We start from the raw sequence: 18320 nt of genomic DNA, 5'->3' as shown, positions 1-18320 counted from the left end.
CAGAAGTCCATTTGCATTGTTAGTTATAGCATTAATGTTAGCTAACTAACATCAAACATAGTTTATTAGCTTTAGCTACCTGCAGATTCAAAATACAGCTATGACAATGTTTGTATGGGTAGAAGTATGAGATGGGATTGTGCCAATTCATTGTTTAGCTAGCTAGCTACCTAGCTAGCTACATGTCTAAACAAAATACTTTTGCCGGATTATTACAAGACCCATCAAATTAGCCAGGTGTGTTTGGTGGTGATTTCAGCCATCTATTGTATTTCATAAACATGTGCACATGCCTAGACAATAGTGACCCATCCAGTTAGCTAGATGTTGCTGGGGGCTGGTTAATGCATTTCCTTCACATCACCCATCAATTTAAACAAGTAGGTCGGGTAAGCATCATGTAATACTGATAAAATATTTATACACACTTTCTGTGTTGATATTGCTGCTATGCCAGTAACCATTTCAGTGTACCGTTTACACCTTATGTATCCTGCACATGTGACAAATAAACTTAGATTTGATTAGATTTGATATAGCATGTGTTAACCACATGGCCTCATATGTGTATCCTTAAAGAGATGGGTGTGGCTAGGGTTTAAGAGGGTGTGAATGATGCTGAATGGGTGTAGACAAAGAAAAGCTCTCCAGTAGATGTACCCAAACATTTAAGGGCTGTTTTCTCAAAAGTGAGTTTGCAAGTTTATCAACTTTAAAAGCAGAATTACTTTCCCATTGTTCCTCAGCTGTGGTGTGTGATATAACATTTTCTAGCTCTGAGTCTTTACTTTTATCCAATGTAAAAAACACTATTTCAATTTTTGCTACATAAGACCGAATCGAGGCAGTCGGTCACACATGTATATTTACAATAGGAAATATCCACACACCACCCACTAGAAATTGGAGATGAAAATGCCAGTCTATATCAAAGCTCCATTAGATGAGACTCAACACTCCTGTAGACGGAAGACATGAATACACAAACTGATTCCTGATAAAAGGACTAACTCTGCTGGAAATATATTTAAAAAAGAGTATCATTTGGAGAGGAGAGACAATTTTTTACTTATTTAGAAAGTAGTTGGAAATATACATATCAAAGGAGCGACATGGAGATTTCTCTTCCTAACGCACCACGTCCATGCATCTCTCGGTTGCACATTTCTAGGTTAAAAAGCCTCATTATTATGTGGTGCTATTCATAATCTATACGTTCTATTAACAGATTACTCCAAATAAAGTGTTGAGCGAGATGTAAACTGCGACTGAGAATGCCAGATAAGACTGAGACACTATTGGTCTCAGTCAAGCGTGTTTCATTTCGAGATAACGGTGCACGCACAGTCAAAGACAAAAAGCACTGAAGGGAAAGAGTTGAAACGTTGCCTTCCCTTTGAGAGTCAGCTCCCAGTCTGTGGTAGGAGACCATCGTGTGCCTGAGTAGCTACATACAGAACATTCCCTGTCATTAACTTTATCACTATAGCTTCAAGAATACTGCTTCCTTTGGGTTCAACCCGGTCTGATGACAACCGAGTGTTATCAGTTCCCAAGAGAGGTTTTGGACATCAAGGAATCAACTTAATACTTCTGACATACAGTATTGCATTGACTGTGCACATCTCTCTCACTGTCTCTCTCTCTATCCTTCTCTCTCCGTCACTCTCTCATTCTCTCTCCGTCACTCTCTGTCTCTCCCTCTTTCATTTCAACCTCATACTGTTTTCAGGACGTTGTTTTTCCAGCAAACTGGAATATGTGTGTAGGGCAATGCATTCGTCACACAGCTTTCCCCATTACCAGCAGAGTGGTAATGCTTCACCTTTAGATTTTGAGGAGGAGTACGGGATTTGTCAGAGGAGATGGGAAGGTGCTTTATTTCCAAAATGTGCTCACAATTAAGGCTTATGGGGAAGGGTGGCATAATCGTCGCCCTATAAATGTCTCTATGTAGATTACATGCTTCTTGCCTGGCTAAGCCTGGTAAATTATGAACTCCTATGCTAATGATTTTTATATTATTAGTAATTTGTTTATTAATTAAGATAACACTTAATTTTGGGACCTCAACCAAGTACTGTAAACACGATTATATGCTCTGCGGTGTGAGAGCTGTGCCAACGCTCCCAAAGTAGGGAAACGGGTGCCAGTGAATATCTAATAGTCCCAAGATAACTTTCATTCTCGATTAGCACCCTGCGCATGAGCATTATTGAGCGGTTAAAACAACAACAACAAGATAAATTATAATCAAGGGCACAATTTTCTCACACATATTAGCAGACGTTTAATAGTTATTCTGGTAAATAGACTACAGTGAAGCTGAACAGTGATGTTAAATATCTCAAGGGAAACTGTTCCATTCTGAACCTCTTACTACAGTTAAACAATGCTAACAGCAAAGTGAGACACCCATTCATTATTCAGTAATCTTTAAAGTCAGTTGATAAAGAACATACAGTGCCTTGCGAAAGTATTCGGCCCCCTTTAACTTTGCGACCTTTTGCCACATTTCAGGCTTCAAACATAATGGTATAAAACTGTATTTTTTTGTGAAGAATCAACAACAAGTGGGACACAATCATGAAGTGGAACGACATTTATTGGATATTTCAAACTTTTTTAACAAATCAAAAACTGAAAAATTGGGCGTGCAAAATTATTCAGCTCCTTTACTTTCGGTGCAGCAAACTCTCTCCAGAAGTTCAGTGAGGATCTCTGAATGATCCAATGTTGACCTAAATGACTAATGATGATAAATACAATCCACCTGTGTGTAATCAAGTCTCCGTATAAATGCACCTGCACTGTGATAGTCTCAGAGGTCCGTTAAAAGCGCAGAGAGCATCATGAAGAACAAGGAACACACCAGGCAGGTCCGAGATACTGTTGTGAAGAAGTTTAAAGACGGATTTGGATACAAAAAGATTTCCTAAGCTTTAAACATCCCAAGGAGCACTGTGCAAGCGATAATATTGAAATGGAAGGAGTATCAGACCACTGCAAATCTACCAAGACCTGGCCGTCCCTCTAAACTTTCAGCTCATACAAGGAGAAGACTGATCAGAGATGCAACCAAGAGGCCCATGATCACTTTGGATGAACTGCAGAGATCTACAGCTGAGGTGGGAGACTCTGTCCATAGGACAACAATCAGTCGTATATTGCACAAATCTGCCCTTTATGGAAGAGTGGCAAGAAGAAAGCCATTTCTTAAAGATATCCATAAAAAGCGTTGTTTAAAGTTTGCCACAAGCCACCAGGGAGACACACCAAACATGTGGACGAAGGTGCTCTGGTCAGATGAAACCAAAATTGAACTTTTTGGCAACAATGCAAAACGTTATGTTTGGCGTAAAAGCAACACAGCTCATCACCCTGAACACACCATCCCCACTGTCAAACATGGTGGTGGCAGCATCATGGTTTGGGCCTGCTTTTCTTCAGCAGGGACAGGGAAGATGGTTAAAATTGATGGGAAGATGGATGGAGCCAAATACAGGACCATTCTGGAAGAAAACCTGATGGAGTCTGCAAAAGACCTGAGACTGGGACAGAGATTTGTCTTCCAACAAGACAATGATCCAAAACATAAAGCATAATCTACAATGGAATGGTTCAAAAATAAACATATCCAGGTGTTAGAATGGCCAAGTCAAAGTCCAGACCTGAATCCAATCGAGAATCTGTGGAAAGAACTGAAAACTGCTGTTCACAAATGCTCTTCATCCAAGCTCACTGAGCTCGAGCTGTTTTGCAAGGAGGAATGGGAAAAAATGTCAGTCTCTCGATGTGCAAAACTGATAGAGACATACCCCAAGCGACTTACAGCTGTAATCGCAGCAAAAGGTGGCGCTACAAAGTATTAACTTAAGGGGGCTGAATAATTTTGCACGCCCAATTTTTCAGTTTTTGATTTGTTAAAAAAGTTTGAAATATCCAATAAATGTTGTTCCACTTCATGATTGTGTCCCACTTGTTGTTGATTCTTCACAAAAAATACAGTTTTATATCTTTATGTTTGAAGCCTGAAATGTGGCAAAAGGTCGCAAAGTTCAAGGGGGCCGAATACTTTCGCAAGGCACTGTATGTAGAGTCTCTACCTTACAAACAACTACTAATTACAGTATTACACCCCCTAGAGTCGATGTCCGCGCCCCAGCGTTAAGCTAATTAGCACACTACCAAAAAAAACGTCAAAATCTGTCTGTTTAAGATAGAGATATCTGTTTGTTTTGCATGGGATGCGTCTCGATCAACGACATCCGCCAATGTTGGTGGCTGATCTACAGCGATGTTGGTCAGACAATGAGATATCCTGAAAACCTTTTCACTAAAACGTCTGTAGCTTCCGTTTGGCAAAACAAGTGTTACCACTCTACGGAAAGATCAGGAGCGCGATGGAGTTCACCGTTTTGCTCTATGACCCCCACAAGCTTCATGGGACTCGTCTAAAGAATGTTCTGCCAATCTGCCAACTTCTCTGGAGCGTCCGAACAGTTTGGGCTACACATTAATATGAGCCATCTATGGAAAGGTGAGACTCTCACCTAACATGTACATGTGCTCTAAGATGCCCACAAGCCTCACCAGACTCGCTGAAGGTAGCCCGGTTGAAATAATGAATGGAAGTATGCAGTGCATTCGGAAAGTATTCAGACTCCATGACTTTTTCTACATTTTGTTACGTTACAGCCTTATTCTAAAAAGTATTAATAAATAATTTCCCCCCTCATCAATCTACACACAAAACCCCATAATGACAAAGCAAAAAAAGTTTTATAGAAATATCACATTTACTGTTTTCAGACTCTCTACTCAATACTTTGTTGAAGCACATTTGGCAGTGATTACAGTCTTGGCTATGACTCTGCAAGGTTGGCACACCTGTATTTGGGGAGTTTCTACATTCTTCTCTGCAGATCCTCGGAAGCTCTATCAGGTTGGATGGGGAGCATCACGGCACAGCTTTTCAGGTCTCTCCAGAGATGTTAGATCTGGTTCAAGTCTGGGCTCTTGCTGTGCCACTCAAGGAAATTCACAGACTTGTCCCGAAGCCACTCCTGTGTTGTCTTGGCTATGTGCTTAGGGTTGTTGTCCTGTTAGAAGGTGAACCTTCGCCACAGTCTGAGGTCATGAGCACTCTGGAGCAGGTTTTCATCAAGGATCTCTCTCTAATTAGCGCCAATCGTCTTTCCCTCGATCCTGACTAGTCTCCCAGTCCCTGCCGCTGAAAACCATCCCCAGAGCATGATGCTACCACTAACATGCTTCACTTCAGGGATGGTGCCAGTTTTCCTCCAGACGTGACACTTGACATTCAGGCCAAAGAGTTCAATCTTGTTTTCATCAGACCAGAGAATCTTGTTTTTATAGTCAAGGTCTTTAGGTGCCTTTTGGTAAACTCCAAGCGGGCTGTCATGTGCATTTTACTGAATGGTGGCTTCTGTCTGGCCACTCTACCATAAAGGCCTGATTGGTTGAGTGCTGCAGAGAGGGTTGTCCTTCTGGAAGTTTCTCCCATCTCCATAGAGGAACTCTAGAGCTCTGTCAGAGTGACCATTGCGTTCTTGGTCATCTCCCTAACTAAGGCCCTTCTCCCCCGATTGCTCAGTTTGGCTGGGCGGCCAGCTCTAGGAGGAGTCTTGGTGGTTCCAAACTTCTTCCATTTAAGAATGATGGAGGCCACAGTGTTCTTTGGGAGCTTCATTAACTCTGAAATGTTTTGGTACCCTTCCCCAGATCTGTCTCAGAGCTCTACGGACAATTCCTTCAACCTCATGGCATGGTTTTTGCTCTGACGTGCACTGTCAACTGTCAACCTTATATAGACAGGTGTGTGCCTTTCCAAATCATGCCCAATCTATTGAATTTACCATAGGTGGAGTTCACTCATTTGTAGAAACATCTCAAGGATAATCAATGGAAACAGGATGCATCTGAGATCAATTTCGAGTCTCATGGTGATGGGTCTGAATACGTATGTAAATAATGTATTTGTTTTTTTATTTTTAACACATTTGCTAAACTTTATAAAAACCTGTTTTCACTTTGTCATTATGGGGCATTGTGTGTAGATTGCTGAAAACATTTAATGAATTAATCAATTTCAGAATAAGGCTGTAACGTAATGAAATGTGGAAAAAGTCAAGGGGTCTGAATACTTTCCAAGTGCCACATTTTTGTTGTTAAATATCGGTAAAAAAACAGACACTTTAAAACAAACTTCCTTTAGATTTGTTTTTTTTATTCTCTGTTTTCCATGAATGAATCTATTATTCAAGGCATTTATATGGGCTAATAGCAGTAAGGGCACATTTGTTTTATACCTAAAGGGGTCCTAAAATTCAAAATCAAACTGCTAAATGATCCTTGGTATGACCATCGTACAGTTTTCCACAGTTGTTTACACACGTTTGTTGAATCTCTGGGCCATTTTCCTGAACTCTATGCATAAAACACAAAAACACAAACATAAAATGCTAAACTCTACAAATCTCTAGCGAAAACAAACTGCATTCAAAACTGTTTATCTCTTTCCAAAATGTTTTTTGTTGTTGTATCAGAACGACATACACACACACACGCGTCTTATGAATTGATCTGTCTACCAACCAACAACACATTGATGTGCTAAACACAAAACACTACTATGAATATCAATTTTTCAGTGTTACACTGTAGCCATTTGTAAAATATGGTTACAGTAATGTATACCTACTCAAATTTACATTAAAAAACGCATTCAAATGCAATACAGTAACAAAAACATTGTCATTTATTTCCAAAATGCAATATTTTTGAACACTTGTATTTTTATGCAAGGCTTGCCATACATAACAGGAGAAAACCAGGAAAAACATTCAGTAAGATAAATGGTTTTCTGTACAAAAACAAAATATTAAAGATGCTCAATCTTTCAAAACTCTAAACACAAAAAGATAAAAGCACATGCAAAATGTAAGAAAAAATACATGGGGCAGCATCCTGCCTCCTATTTTGGTCTGGCCACAGCACCACAGCATCTACATCGCAAGCCAGCTTCTCCCTGGCTAAACAGCGGGGAAAGAATCTTCTGGAGTGACGGATCCAGCTGCCGAAAACCACCACATCAACGTCACCACATGTATCCTCCATTGCATGCGAGGGGATGGCGGTCATACACCTTCCATCGCCATGCCGAAAAAAACCCCTCTTCAATTGGGTTTAGGAATGGGGAATATGATTGGAGGTACAGAACAATAAATTGTGGGTGATCGATGAACCAGTTGCAGACCAGAGCAGCATGGAATGTGATGAGAAGGGCGATGTTGTAGGGACCAAGGTTGGCATGGCGATGGCTTTGCTGACTCACGGCTGCGCACATGGTGATATTCCCTCCACGCTGTCCAGGAATTTTCACAATGGCACGGTGGCCAATAATGTTCCTTCCCAATCCCTTTCTTTTGGCTAGGTTGAAGCCAGCCTCATCAATGTAAATATAAACGTGCTGAATTGCAGCGGCATCCAGCTCCAAGACTCTCTGAAACAGACAACAAGACAATATGTAACATAGACCTAGAGTATGTTGGTCAATATGGTGAGGCACAATACACTGGATTAGCGTACTGTAATGTGTCTGTACAGTGCTGATATGATAGTAAATTCACATTATAGTACTTACTTGCACATATTCATAGCGCTGTTCTTTAACCCTCTCTGAGTTTCGCTCAAATGGCACCCTGTAGACCTGTTTCATCCGGATTCGGTTGCGCTGTAATACACGGTCCAGTGTAGACAAGCCCACCTGGTGAATGTTATTGAATATTGTGTTGTCTGAAATTATGTGGTTCTGGATTTCTCGTAGTGTACTGGTATTGTTTGCCACCACCATGTTCACAAAAGAGGTCTCCTGTTCTGGTGTGAACAGCCGGTGTCTTCCACCATGGCCTGGCCTTCTCTCAGTTCTGCAGAAGATCCACAAATATGATTTGATTGGTTACAGTAAGCTAAAATAAAAAAAAATCATTCAATATGAAATGACATTACTGTAACATTGGCCAACAATCACCGAGTAACATAGGCCTACTGATATGTCAGACTGCAGTATACTACAGTATACATACATAAAGAGCATAGTGTAGATGGTAGGTAACTTACCGGTTCTCATTTCTGAATGTAAGGATGATAGATGCAACCGTGTAGTGGCTCAGGTTGGGCTGAACTCTCTGCCCAGCCTCCCTCATTCTCAATCCATGTTTGAGGACATGGTCAACCAATGTGTTCTCATCTGAGACAACTGTCCTTCCTCGTCCTCCTCTTACTCTCAATCCTTCACCTCTGGCTCTTGCTTCACCATTGACTTCAACTTTCCTCCAAAACAGGAGAGCTCATCTGTGGCCTTCTATAGTGGTAAAGCTCTGATTTCTAAACGAACAATTCAGCAACTTGTGTTTACACTTCTGAGGAGTGGGTGTTGCCAATTGGTGTATAGAGCTTGGCATGGCCTGACTGCAAAATACCAATATGGGATTGATCATTTTCTGTTTCTCATCAAATTGTTTACACAGTGCACCTTTTCTTCACCAGGTGAGCCGTTTGGGAAATGTTGGGTAAGATTAATGTATAACCACTTCTCCAAGCACCACTACACTACATGTGATATAACACAAAGTCATCAACATTCATAACATACCTGTACATGTCTGATGACAGTCTAGACTGTCTAAACTGTGGCGGAAGGAGAAAAAGACCAAATGTCATTTTGAAGATTAAATAATCACAGGATTACAGAGGAAGAAATGTTCTATGATTATTCCATTAAGAGTTCTGTCTTGAGATGAAACGGTTTGTGTGTTATTCAAGGTAACCATGCAGACTAGACTTTGAAGGAGGAAGCGAGCCACGATGACAAATTGAAAAATCTAAAGATTTCCATTAAAAAAAGTGGAATAAATAAATGCAAGCTGTGATACAACAGGCTTGGATTTACATACATTAATTAACTTCTTCTATATCTCTCAAGGATATTTAAACGTTGTGATATGTGGGAGGCAGGGGGATGAAACTCAAAATGTGACCTCTGCTCCGCAGACTCACTGAAAAAGCACACGCCTGTAGGAATACTCAAAGAGCAGCGGAGGAAAGGTTGAGAGGAAGAGGACAGAAAGCCAAGGGAAGGAAGAGAAATTACACTAAAAGCCTGTCAGGAACTGATTGATGCTCAGCTATATTTGAAGATCAGTGGCAGCCTCATGGTGGCAGGGCCTGGAGGTCTGTGTGTCTGTGTGTCTGTGTGTCTGTGTCTGTGTGTCTGTGTCTGTGTCTGTGTCTCTGTGTGTGTGTGTGTGTGTGTGTGTGTGTGTGTGTGTGTGTGTGTGTGTGTGTGTGTGTGTGTGTGTGTGTGTGTGTGTGTGTGTGTTTGTGTGTGTGTGTGTGTGTGTGTGTGTGTGTGTGTGTGTGTGTGTGTGTGTGTGTGTGTGTGTGTGTGTGTGTGTGTGTGTGTGTGTGTGTGTGTGTGTGTGTGTGTGTGTGTGTGTGTGTGTGTGTGCATTTGTGCGTATCTTTGTGTGTGCACGTGCATGTCCATGTTTGCATTCAAGTGTGTGTCCAGAGGCTCTCTCTCCTTCTAGGGAGAGGAAAAGCTGTAGTCACTGGCAGGCTGGGGGGAAATAAGATCTGAGCAGAGAATAACATGCTCCATTTGCCCTGTGAGTGGAGTCTGGGTTTGAGCAGAGAAGAACACGATGATGTATCGAGCCGTTTGCCAGGCGGATGGGGCACGTGGTGGTGGCATTCGCTCTGCCTGTCAGCAAATTTTTCACACAGCAGGCGCGGTAGGGCCCTGTGTGTGTGTGTGTGTGTGTGCGTCCGCGTGTGCGTGTGTGCGTGTGCGTGTGCGTGTGTGTGTGTGTGTGTGTGTGTCTGAGCATTTGTGCGTGTGTGTGTGCGGGTGTTCATGGGAGCTGGGGGGGTCGGAGCTACCCGTTGCTGGCACAGCTGTTGCGTCACACGGAAGCATGAATCTGGGGCACTTTATCTGGTCATGGCGGACGTTGAAGCCTCTGCTTCCAACAAACAGCATTCCACACAGGGAGCAATTGGCAATAACAAGAGTCATGAGAATTGAAGGACAGCACGGATCGGAAGGGGGTGCAGGGGAGGTGCATGTGACCGCTGCACTCTGTGGGCTTAACTTTGGTCTCCCTCATCAAAGGCAGAGCTGTGACCAGACAGTCCAAAACATGGAGATTCTCTACCTACACCATAGTGTTGTTGTTTTATCACTCCACCCTCTCCCTCCATTTCACAGTGTGTTAAAGAACTCCTCCATTTCACAGTTTGTTAAAGAACTCCTCCATTTCACAGTGTGTTAAAAAACTCCTCCATTTCACAGTGTGTTAAAGAACTCCTCCATTTCACAGTGTGTTAAAGAACTCCTCCATTTCACAGTGTGTTAAAGAACTCCTCCATTTCACAGTGTGTTAAAGAACTCCTCCATTTCAGTGTGTTAAAAAACTACTCCATTTCAGTGTGTTAAAGAACTACTCCATTTCACAGTGTGTTAAAGAACTCCTCCATTTCAGTGTGTTAAAAAACTACTCAATTTCAGTGTGTTAAAGAACTCCTCCATTTCACAGTGTGTTAAAGAACTCCTCCATTTCACAGTGTGTTAAAGAACTCCTCCATTTCAGTGTGTTAAAGAACTCCTCCATTTCACAGTGTGTTAAAGAACTCCTCAATTTCACAGTGTGTTAAAGAACTCCTCCATTTCACAGTGTGTTAAAGAACTCCTCCATTTCACAGTGTGTTAAAGAACTCCTCCATTTCAGTGTGTTAAAGAACAACTCCATTTCAGTGTGTTAAAGAACTACTCCATTTCACAGTGTGTTAAAGAACAACTCCATTTCAGTGTGTTAAAGAACTACTCCATTTCACAGTGTGTTAAAGAACTACTCCATTTCACAGTGTGTTAAAGAACTCCTCCATTTCACAGTGTGTTAAAGAACTACTCCATTTCACAGTGTGTTAAAGAACTACATTAAGATGAGGCGGCTCATAATAATGGCTGGAATGGAGAAAATGTGTTTGATGTACAGTGCCTTCGGAACATATTCAAACCCATTGACTTTTTCCACATTTTGTTACGTTACAGCCGTATTCTAAAACTAATTGAATACTTAGCAATCGACACACAATACCCCATAATGGCAAAGCGAAAACAATTTTTTCAAAACTTTTGCAAATTCATATAAAACGTTTGATTTAAATATCTTATTTACAGAAGTATTCAGACCTTCTACTATGAGACTCGAAATTGAGCTCAGGTGCATCCTGTTTCCATTGATCATCCTTGAGATGTTTGTACAACTTGATTGGAGTCCACCTGTGGTAAATTCAATTGATTGGACATGATTTGGAAAGGTACACACATGTTTATATCAGGTCCCGCAGTTGACAGTGCATGTCAGAGCAAAAACCATGCCACGAGGTCAAAGGAATTGTCCATAGAGCTCTGAGACAGGATTATGTCAAGGCACAGATCTGGGGAAGGGTACCAAAACATTTCTGCAGCATTGAAGGTCCCCAAGAAGACAGTAACCTCCATAATTCGTAAATGGAAAAAGTTTGGAACCACCAAGACTCTTCCTAGAGCTGACCACCCGGCCAAACTGAGCAATCGGGGGAGGAGGGCCTTGGTCCTGGAGGTGATCAAGAACCCGATGGTCACACTGACAGAGCTCCAGAGTTCCTCTGTGGAGATTGGAGAATGACAGAATGACAACCACCTCTGCAGCACTCCACCAATCAGGTCTTTATAGTAGAGTGGCCAAACAGAAGCGACTTCTCAGTGAAAGACATGACAGCATGCTTGGAGTTTGCCAAAAGGCACCAAAAGACTCTCAGACCATGATAAACAAGATTCTCTGGTCTGATGATACCAAACTTGAACTCTTTGGCCTGAACGCTATGCTAAGAAAACGTGGTACCATCCCTATGGTGAAGCATGTTGGTTGCAGAACCATGCTGTGGGGATGTTTTTCAGTGGCAGGGACTAGTCAGGATCGAGACAAAGATGAATGTAGCAAAACACAGAGAGATCCTTGAAGATAACCTGCTTCAGAGTGCTCAAGACCTCAGACTGGGGAAAAGGTTCACCTTACAACAGGACAACAACCCTAAGCGCACAGCCAAGACAACGCAGGATTGGCTTCGGGAAAAGTCTCTGAAAGCCCGGATTTGAACCCGATCGAACATCTCTGGAGAGACCTGAAAACAATGTAGCTGTGCAGCAACGCTCCCCATCCAACATGACAGAGCTTGAGAGGATCTGTAGATAAGAATGGGAGAAACTCCCCAAATACAGGTGTGCCAAGCTTGTAGCGTCCTACTCAAGAGGACTTGACTTAATCGCTGCCAAAGGTGCTCAACAAAGTACTTAGTAAAGGGTCTGAATTCTTATGTAAATGTGATATTACATTTTTTTTATACGTTTGCAAAAATGTAAAACATTTTTTTTTTGCTTTGTCATTATGGGGCATTGTGTGTAGATTGATGAGGGGGAAAAAACTATTTAATACATTTTAGAATAAGGCTGTAGCGTAACAAAATATAGAAAAAGTCCAGGGGAGTCTGAATACTTACTAAATGTACTGTATTTGTTACCATTCCATTAATTCCACTCCAGTCATTAGAACGAGCCTGTTCTCCGCAATTAAGGTGCCACCATCCTCCTGTGCAGTATACGCATATATTTTACAGTTGGTCAACTTCGAGTGAGAAAAAAGTAACACAGAAACAGATGATGAAGAGAAGCTACAGCAGCTCTCTCTTAAGAACACAGGGTTTCTGTTAGAGACAGAGCCTGGTATCACTACTTAGCATCACATATTGGCAGCATACAGCCCAGCTTGCAGGCATGGACATAAATGCTTTCACACACACATATACACACCCACCCACACACACACTCCAGTGCTCTAGACATCTTTGCCGCTCTCACCGAGGGAAATGGGCAGGGGAAGCACTTTGATGTTGGAACATGAAGGTCGGAGTGAACAGTCTGTGCAGCACTGAATTCCATCCCCCACAACACTTCCTTCTACTCCGCTAGTGGCTTTAGTTTGCGATTCCATCTTCAAAACTAAATGGAAAATGAATCCAGCAGAAAGATACATGAATATGGAAGAGTTGGGGGAATGGATAAATGACATGTTTAGAGCTGCAGACACCGCATTGCCTGAAGAAGACTGCAGTCACCGCATTGCCTGAAGAAGACTGCAGTCACCGCATTGCCTTAAAATGTCTGTGCTGCATTTGAAGATTTCCCTCATCCATTTAGTGCTCTTTTGTTCTTAGAACCAGGGGAAAAGGCTTTAATAACCAGCACATACACTAATCTCAAATATCATGTCTTATTCCACGCAAATGGGAGGAAACGTCTCGCTCACTCACTCAGCCGAGTCAATTAATTTGTCAAAATGATGGTGGGGGTAAAGGAGGTTGGTCAGACAGAGGAGAGGCAGTGTAATAGGGGATTTGTGAATAATCCTGCTTCTTGATATTACACTGCCTCCAGAGGATTTTTAAGAGCTCCATATCTCAGTGTGATGGCTGCTAAAAGTTTTCTCCCACACTTACAACTCAGCAACCAGCCCACTCTCTCTCTCTCTCTCTCTCTCTCTCTCTCTCTCTTTCTCTCTCGCTCACACACACATCACATTCTCCCTACTTTTCTGGGAGAAGGACAATAAAAAGGCCCTCCGCTCTTCTCGACCCCTGACCCTTGATCCCTGGAGGTCTCCTGCTGCCTGTGATGGAGGAGGCATAGGAGGAGGGGGGTAGGGGGCCTGAGAAACACTTATCTTCAGAGCACTCTGGATCTCCATCATGGGTAAGCTCCCCCTCTAGTGTTTACAACCCTCTCCTCCTCTCCCCCTCTCCTCCTCTCCTCCTCTCCTCTGCACTAAGACACGTCTAAAAACCCTCTGAGGCAGCCTGTGGATGGGGACATATTCCCAAAGTCAGTCTTTACTGTATAAACCTCTGGTACCTTTACACTGAACAAGATAGGAAAGTTAATGTCTACTTCAGGTGCAAATGTGTGTTTTTTAACTTGTTTTTTACACTCTCTCCAAATTAACCTGGGGCTGTCTCTCCATCCATTGCTTAAGAGACATGGAGGTAGGGAAGAAGGTAAGGAGGAAAATAGAAACAAACCAATAGTCTTCTACTTTGCCTCCTGAAATGAGAGCCATCGGGTTCTCAAGTAGACAAGTCATTTTGTAGGAGCCACTAAAACCCCACTGGTGCCCAGGGAGAGCACACATTGCGGGCCGCTTATTTCAAAGACCTTTTCCATTCGGTTACACAATAGAGGCTCTCGTTTTATGCTGTTACATCATAAAAGTGTTCCTTTGTTACATGTCCATCCTTAAAAGGTCTTAATTCCTTCTCCTTTCAGCCCGGTCTATGGCAAATTCCACAGAGACATCCCATTCGCTGCAAGGGCTGGAGTGACCCAATCAGAAACCAGCATGCGAGGCTTTGAGCCTTTCTTCTGCTGCCACTCTCCTGAGAACATTAAATCGTACTTTCATCCCCCTCACCATAGGGGGAAGCCCCATTAATGATGACAGAGAAAGAGAAATTCCACCACTCGGTCCTGTGACACCATTCTGCTGTCAAGCAGGCGTCTCAGTGGACAGAGAATCAAGCATGGCTTCCTGCAGGTGGAGTGGCCATGAAGGTCATGGCACAGCCCAGAGAGGAGAGAAGGAGAGGGAGCAGAGAGAGAAAGAGGGAGAGAGAGAGGGGGGGTAGACCTTCAGAGGAAACACCGCTTTCCCACAGCAAATTAAGACATCTGCGGAAAAATAAAGGGGGGGGTTGTGCACTTTCGTTTAATTTCGCTATATTAATTTATTTATTCGACCATCTTGTATTTTGGAGAAAGACCATTTGTTTCTTCTCTCCCTCTCTGTTCTCTGAGCAGCCCAGTCCACATGGCGTGTCCCTGTCTTTAGGTTAGTGTCATGAGAGAGAGCAGCAGTAATGTGTGTCTGATAGTATGATACTGAACACTGGACTCTCTTGCTCAGTTCCTTGCGTGACACTGTTTTGTTCTATATTTTCTGTCACGTTCTCGAGAGTGTTTAAAAAAAACTCCTGACAGCTTTTTGCCGTTAGGCTTGCCGTCACTCCCCCTTCTCTTAGGTGGGGTTGGGGGGTTGATTAATCAGTGTGAAACCCCCGCTGCTCAGACCCCCAGTTGCCAGGGCCAGCCCTCTCCACGCTGGACTCCTCAATGAGAACATTGTACTGATATAAAACAAATGTCAATCAATGGCCAAATAGTCACCCAGCTCGCCATCCATTCAGCGTATGTGTTCTGTTATAAAATGCTAGAACAAAGCGATGAGTATTTCCAGCATATGCGTTTGCCCTCTAATGTTATATCAAACACCCAGTGATAAATGTCTGGCTAATGTAAGCTGCGCACCACCACAACCACTCTACCGAGCAGCTTCGAGACTGATGCACTGTGTACATAGTCATTGAACACTGGTCACTTTAATAATGTTTACATACTGTTTTACCACACTTCATGTGTATACAGTGGGGAGAACAAGTATTTCATACACTGCCGATTTTGCAGGTTTTCCTACGTACAAAGCATGTAGAGGTGTGCAATTTTTATCATAGGTCCACTTCAACTGTGAGAGACGGAATCTAAAACAAAAATCCAGAAAATCACATTGTACAATTTTTAAGTAATTAATTTGCATTTTATTGCATGACATAAGTATTTGATCACCTACCAACCAGTAAGAATTCCGGCTCTCACAGACCTGCAAATTTTTCTTTAAGAAGTCATCCTGTTCTCCACTCATTACCTGTATTAACTGCACCTGTTTGAACTCGTTACCTGTATAAAAGACACCTGTCCACACACTCAATCAAACAGACTCCAACCTCTCCATAATGGCCAAGACCAGAGAGCTGTGTAAGGATATCAGGGATAAAATTGTAGACCTGCACAAGGCTGGGATGGGCTACAGGACAATAGGCAAGCAGCTTGGTGAGAAGGCAACAACTGTTGGCGCAATTAATAGAAAATGGAAGAAGTTCAAGATGACAGTCAATCACCCTCGGTCTGGGGCTCCATGCAAGATCTCACCTCGTGGGGCATCAATGATCATAAGGAAGGTGAGGGATTAGCCCAGAACTACACGGAAGGACCTGGTCAATGACCTGAAGAGAGCTGGGACCACAGTCTCAAAGAAAACCATTAGTAACACACTACGCCGTCATGGATTAAAATCCTGCAACGCAAGCAAGGTCCCCCTGCTCAAGCCAGCGCGTGTCAAGGCCCATCTGAAGTTTGCCAATGACGATCTGGATGATCCAGAGGAGGAATGGGAGAAGGTCATGTGGTCTGATGAGACAAAAATTGAGCTTTTTGGTCTAAACTCGCCGTGTTTGGAGGAAGAAGAAGGATGAGTACAACCCCAAGAACACCATCCCAACCGTGAAGCATGGAGGTGGAAACATCATTCTTTGGGGATGCTTTTCTGCAAAGGGGACAGGACGACTGCACCGTATTGAGGGGAGGATGGATGGGGCCATGTATCGCGAGATCTTGGCTGGGTCTTCCAGCATGACAACGACCCAAAACACACAGCCAGGGCAACTAAGGAGTGGTTCCGTAAGAAGCATCTCAAGGTCCTGGAGTGGCCTAGCCAGTCTCCAGACCTGAACCCAATTTAAAATCTTTGGAGGGAGCTGAAAGTCCGCATTTCCCAGCGACAGCCCCGAAACCTGAAGGATCTGGAGAAGGTCTGTATGGAGGAGTGGTGCAAAATCCCTGCTGCAGTGTGTGCAAACCTGGTCAAGAACTACAGGAAACGTATGATCTCTGTAATTGCAAACAAAGGTTTATGTACCAAATATTAAGTGCTGCTTTTCTGATGTATCAAATACTTATGTCATGCAATAAAATGCAAATTAATTACTTAAAAATTATACAATGTGATTTTCTGGATTTTTGTTTTAGATTCCGTCTCTCACAGTTGAAGTGTACCTATGATAAAAATTACAGACCTCTAAATGCTTTGTAAGTAGGAAAACCTGCCAAATCGGCAGTGTATTAAATACTTGTTCTCCCCACTGTATGTATTCTAGTCCAGGCTCATCCTATATGACTACTGCTGTGCACACCTTTATTCATATACTATCCATACTGTCTGTACACATGTTCCGGACTCTGACATTGCTCATCCTGATATTTCTTAATTTATTATTATTTTTGATTTTATTTTAACTTTTTTGATTGTGTGTATATTATTGTGTATTGCCAGGTAATATTACAGCACTGTTGGAGCTAGAAACACAAGCATATCACTGCACCTACGCTAACATCTGCAAGTCCACGATCATCTCCATTGTGTTGTTGATGTTGAGTGAGAGGTTATTTTCCTGGCACCACACTCCCAGAGCTCTCACCTCCTCCCTGTAGGCTGTCTCGTCATTGTTGGTAATCAAGCCTACTACTGTTGTGTCGTCTGCAAACTTGATGATTGAGTTGGAGGCGCGCTTGACCACGCAGTTATGGGTGAACAGGGAGTACAGGAGGGGGCTGAGCATGCACCCTTGTGGGGCCCTAGTGTTGAGGATCAGCGAAGTGGAGATATTGTTTCTTACCTTTTACCACCTGGGGGTGGCCCGTCAGATAGTCCAGGACCCAGTTGCACAGGGCGGGGTTCAAACCCAGGGCCTCAAGCTTAATGATGAGCTTGGAGGGTACTATGCTGTTGAATGCTGAGCTATAGTCAATAAACAGAATTCTTACATAGGTATTCCTTGTGTCCAGATGGGATGTGTGCAGTGTAATTGTCTATGGATCTATTGGAGCGGTAAGTAAATTGGAGATGGTCTAGAGTGACAGGTAAGGTAGAGGTGATATGATCCTTGACTAATCTCTCAAAGCATGTCATGATGACAGAAGTGAGTGCTACGGGAAAATAGTAATTAAGTTCAATTACCTTTGCTTTCTTTGGTACAGGAACAATGGTGGCCATCTTGAAGCATGTGGGGACAACAGACTGGGATAGGGAGAGATTGAAAATCTACGTAAACACACCAGCCAGCTGGTCTGCGCATTCTCTGAGGACGCGGCTAGGGATGCCTTCGGTGGCACTGTGTTATCCTTAAAGCGGGTGAAAAATATAATTAGCTTGTCCGGAAGCAAGACATCGGTGTCCACGACATGGCTGGTTTTCCTTTAGTAGTCCGTAATGTCTGTAGACCCTGCCACATATGTCTCGTGTCTGAGCCAT

At 42.9% G+C, this 18320-nt stretch overlaps 1 long non-coding RNA gene across 1 annotated transcript; it reads right to left on the bottom strand.

Annotated features, from left to right (window-relative positions):
• Positions 1-6550: 6550 nt before the first annotated feature.
• On the bottom strand, positions 6551-9304 carry LOC118965067. Its single transcript, XR_005052402.1, has 2 exons — positions 7667-9304; positions 6551-7525 (listed from the first exon to the last, which is right to left on the bottom strand). It is a non-coding gene; the product is annotated as an uncharacterized LOC118965067 (long non-coding RNA).
• Between the last annotated feature and the right edge of the window lie 9016 nt (positions 9305-18320).

The sequence above is a fragment of the Oncorhynchus mykiss genome, chromosome 6 (assembly GCF_013265735.2).
Source record: "Oncorhynchus mykiss isolate Arlee chromosome 6, USDA_OmykA_1.1, whole genome shotgun sequence".
NCBI classification, from domain to species: domain Eukaryota; kingdom Metazoa; phylum Chordata; class Actinopteri; order Salmoniformes; family Salmonidae; genus Oncorhynchus; species Oncorhynchus mykiss.
This window is presented reverse-complemented; position numbering and strand designations above follow the sequence as displayed.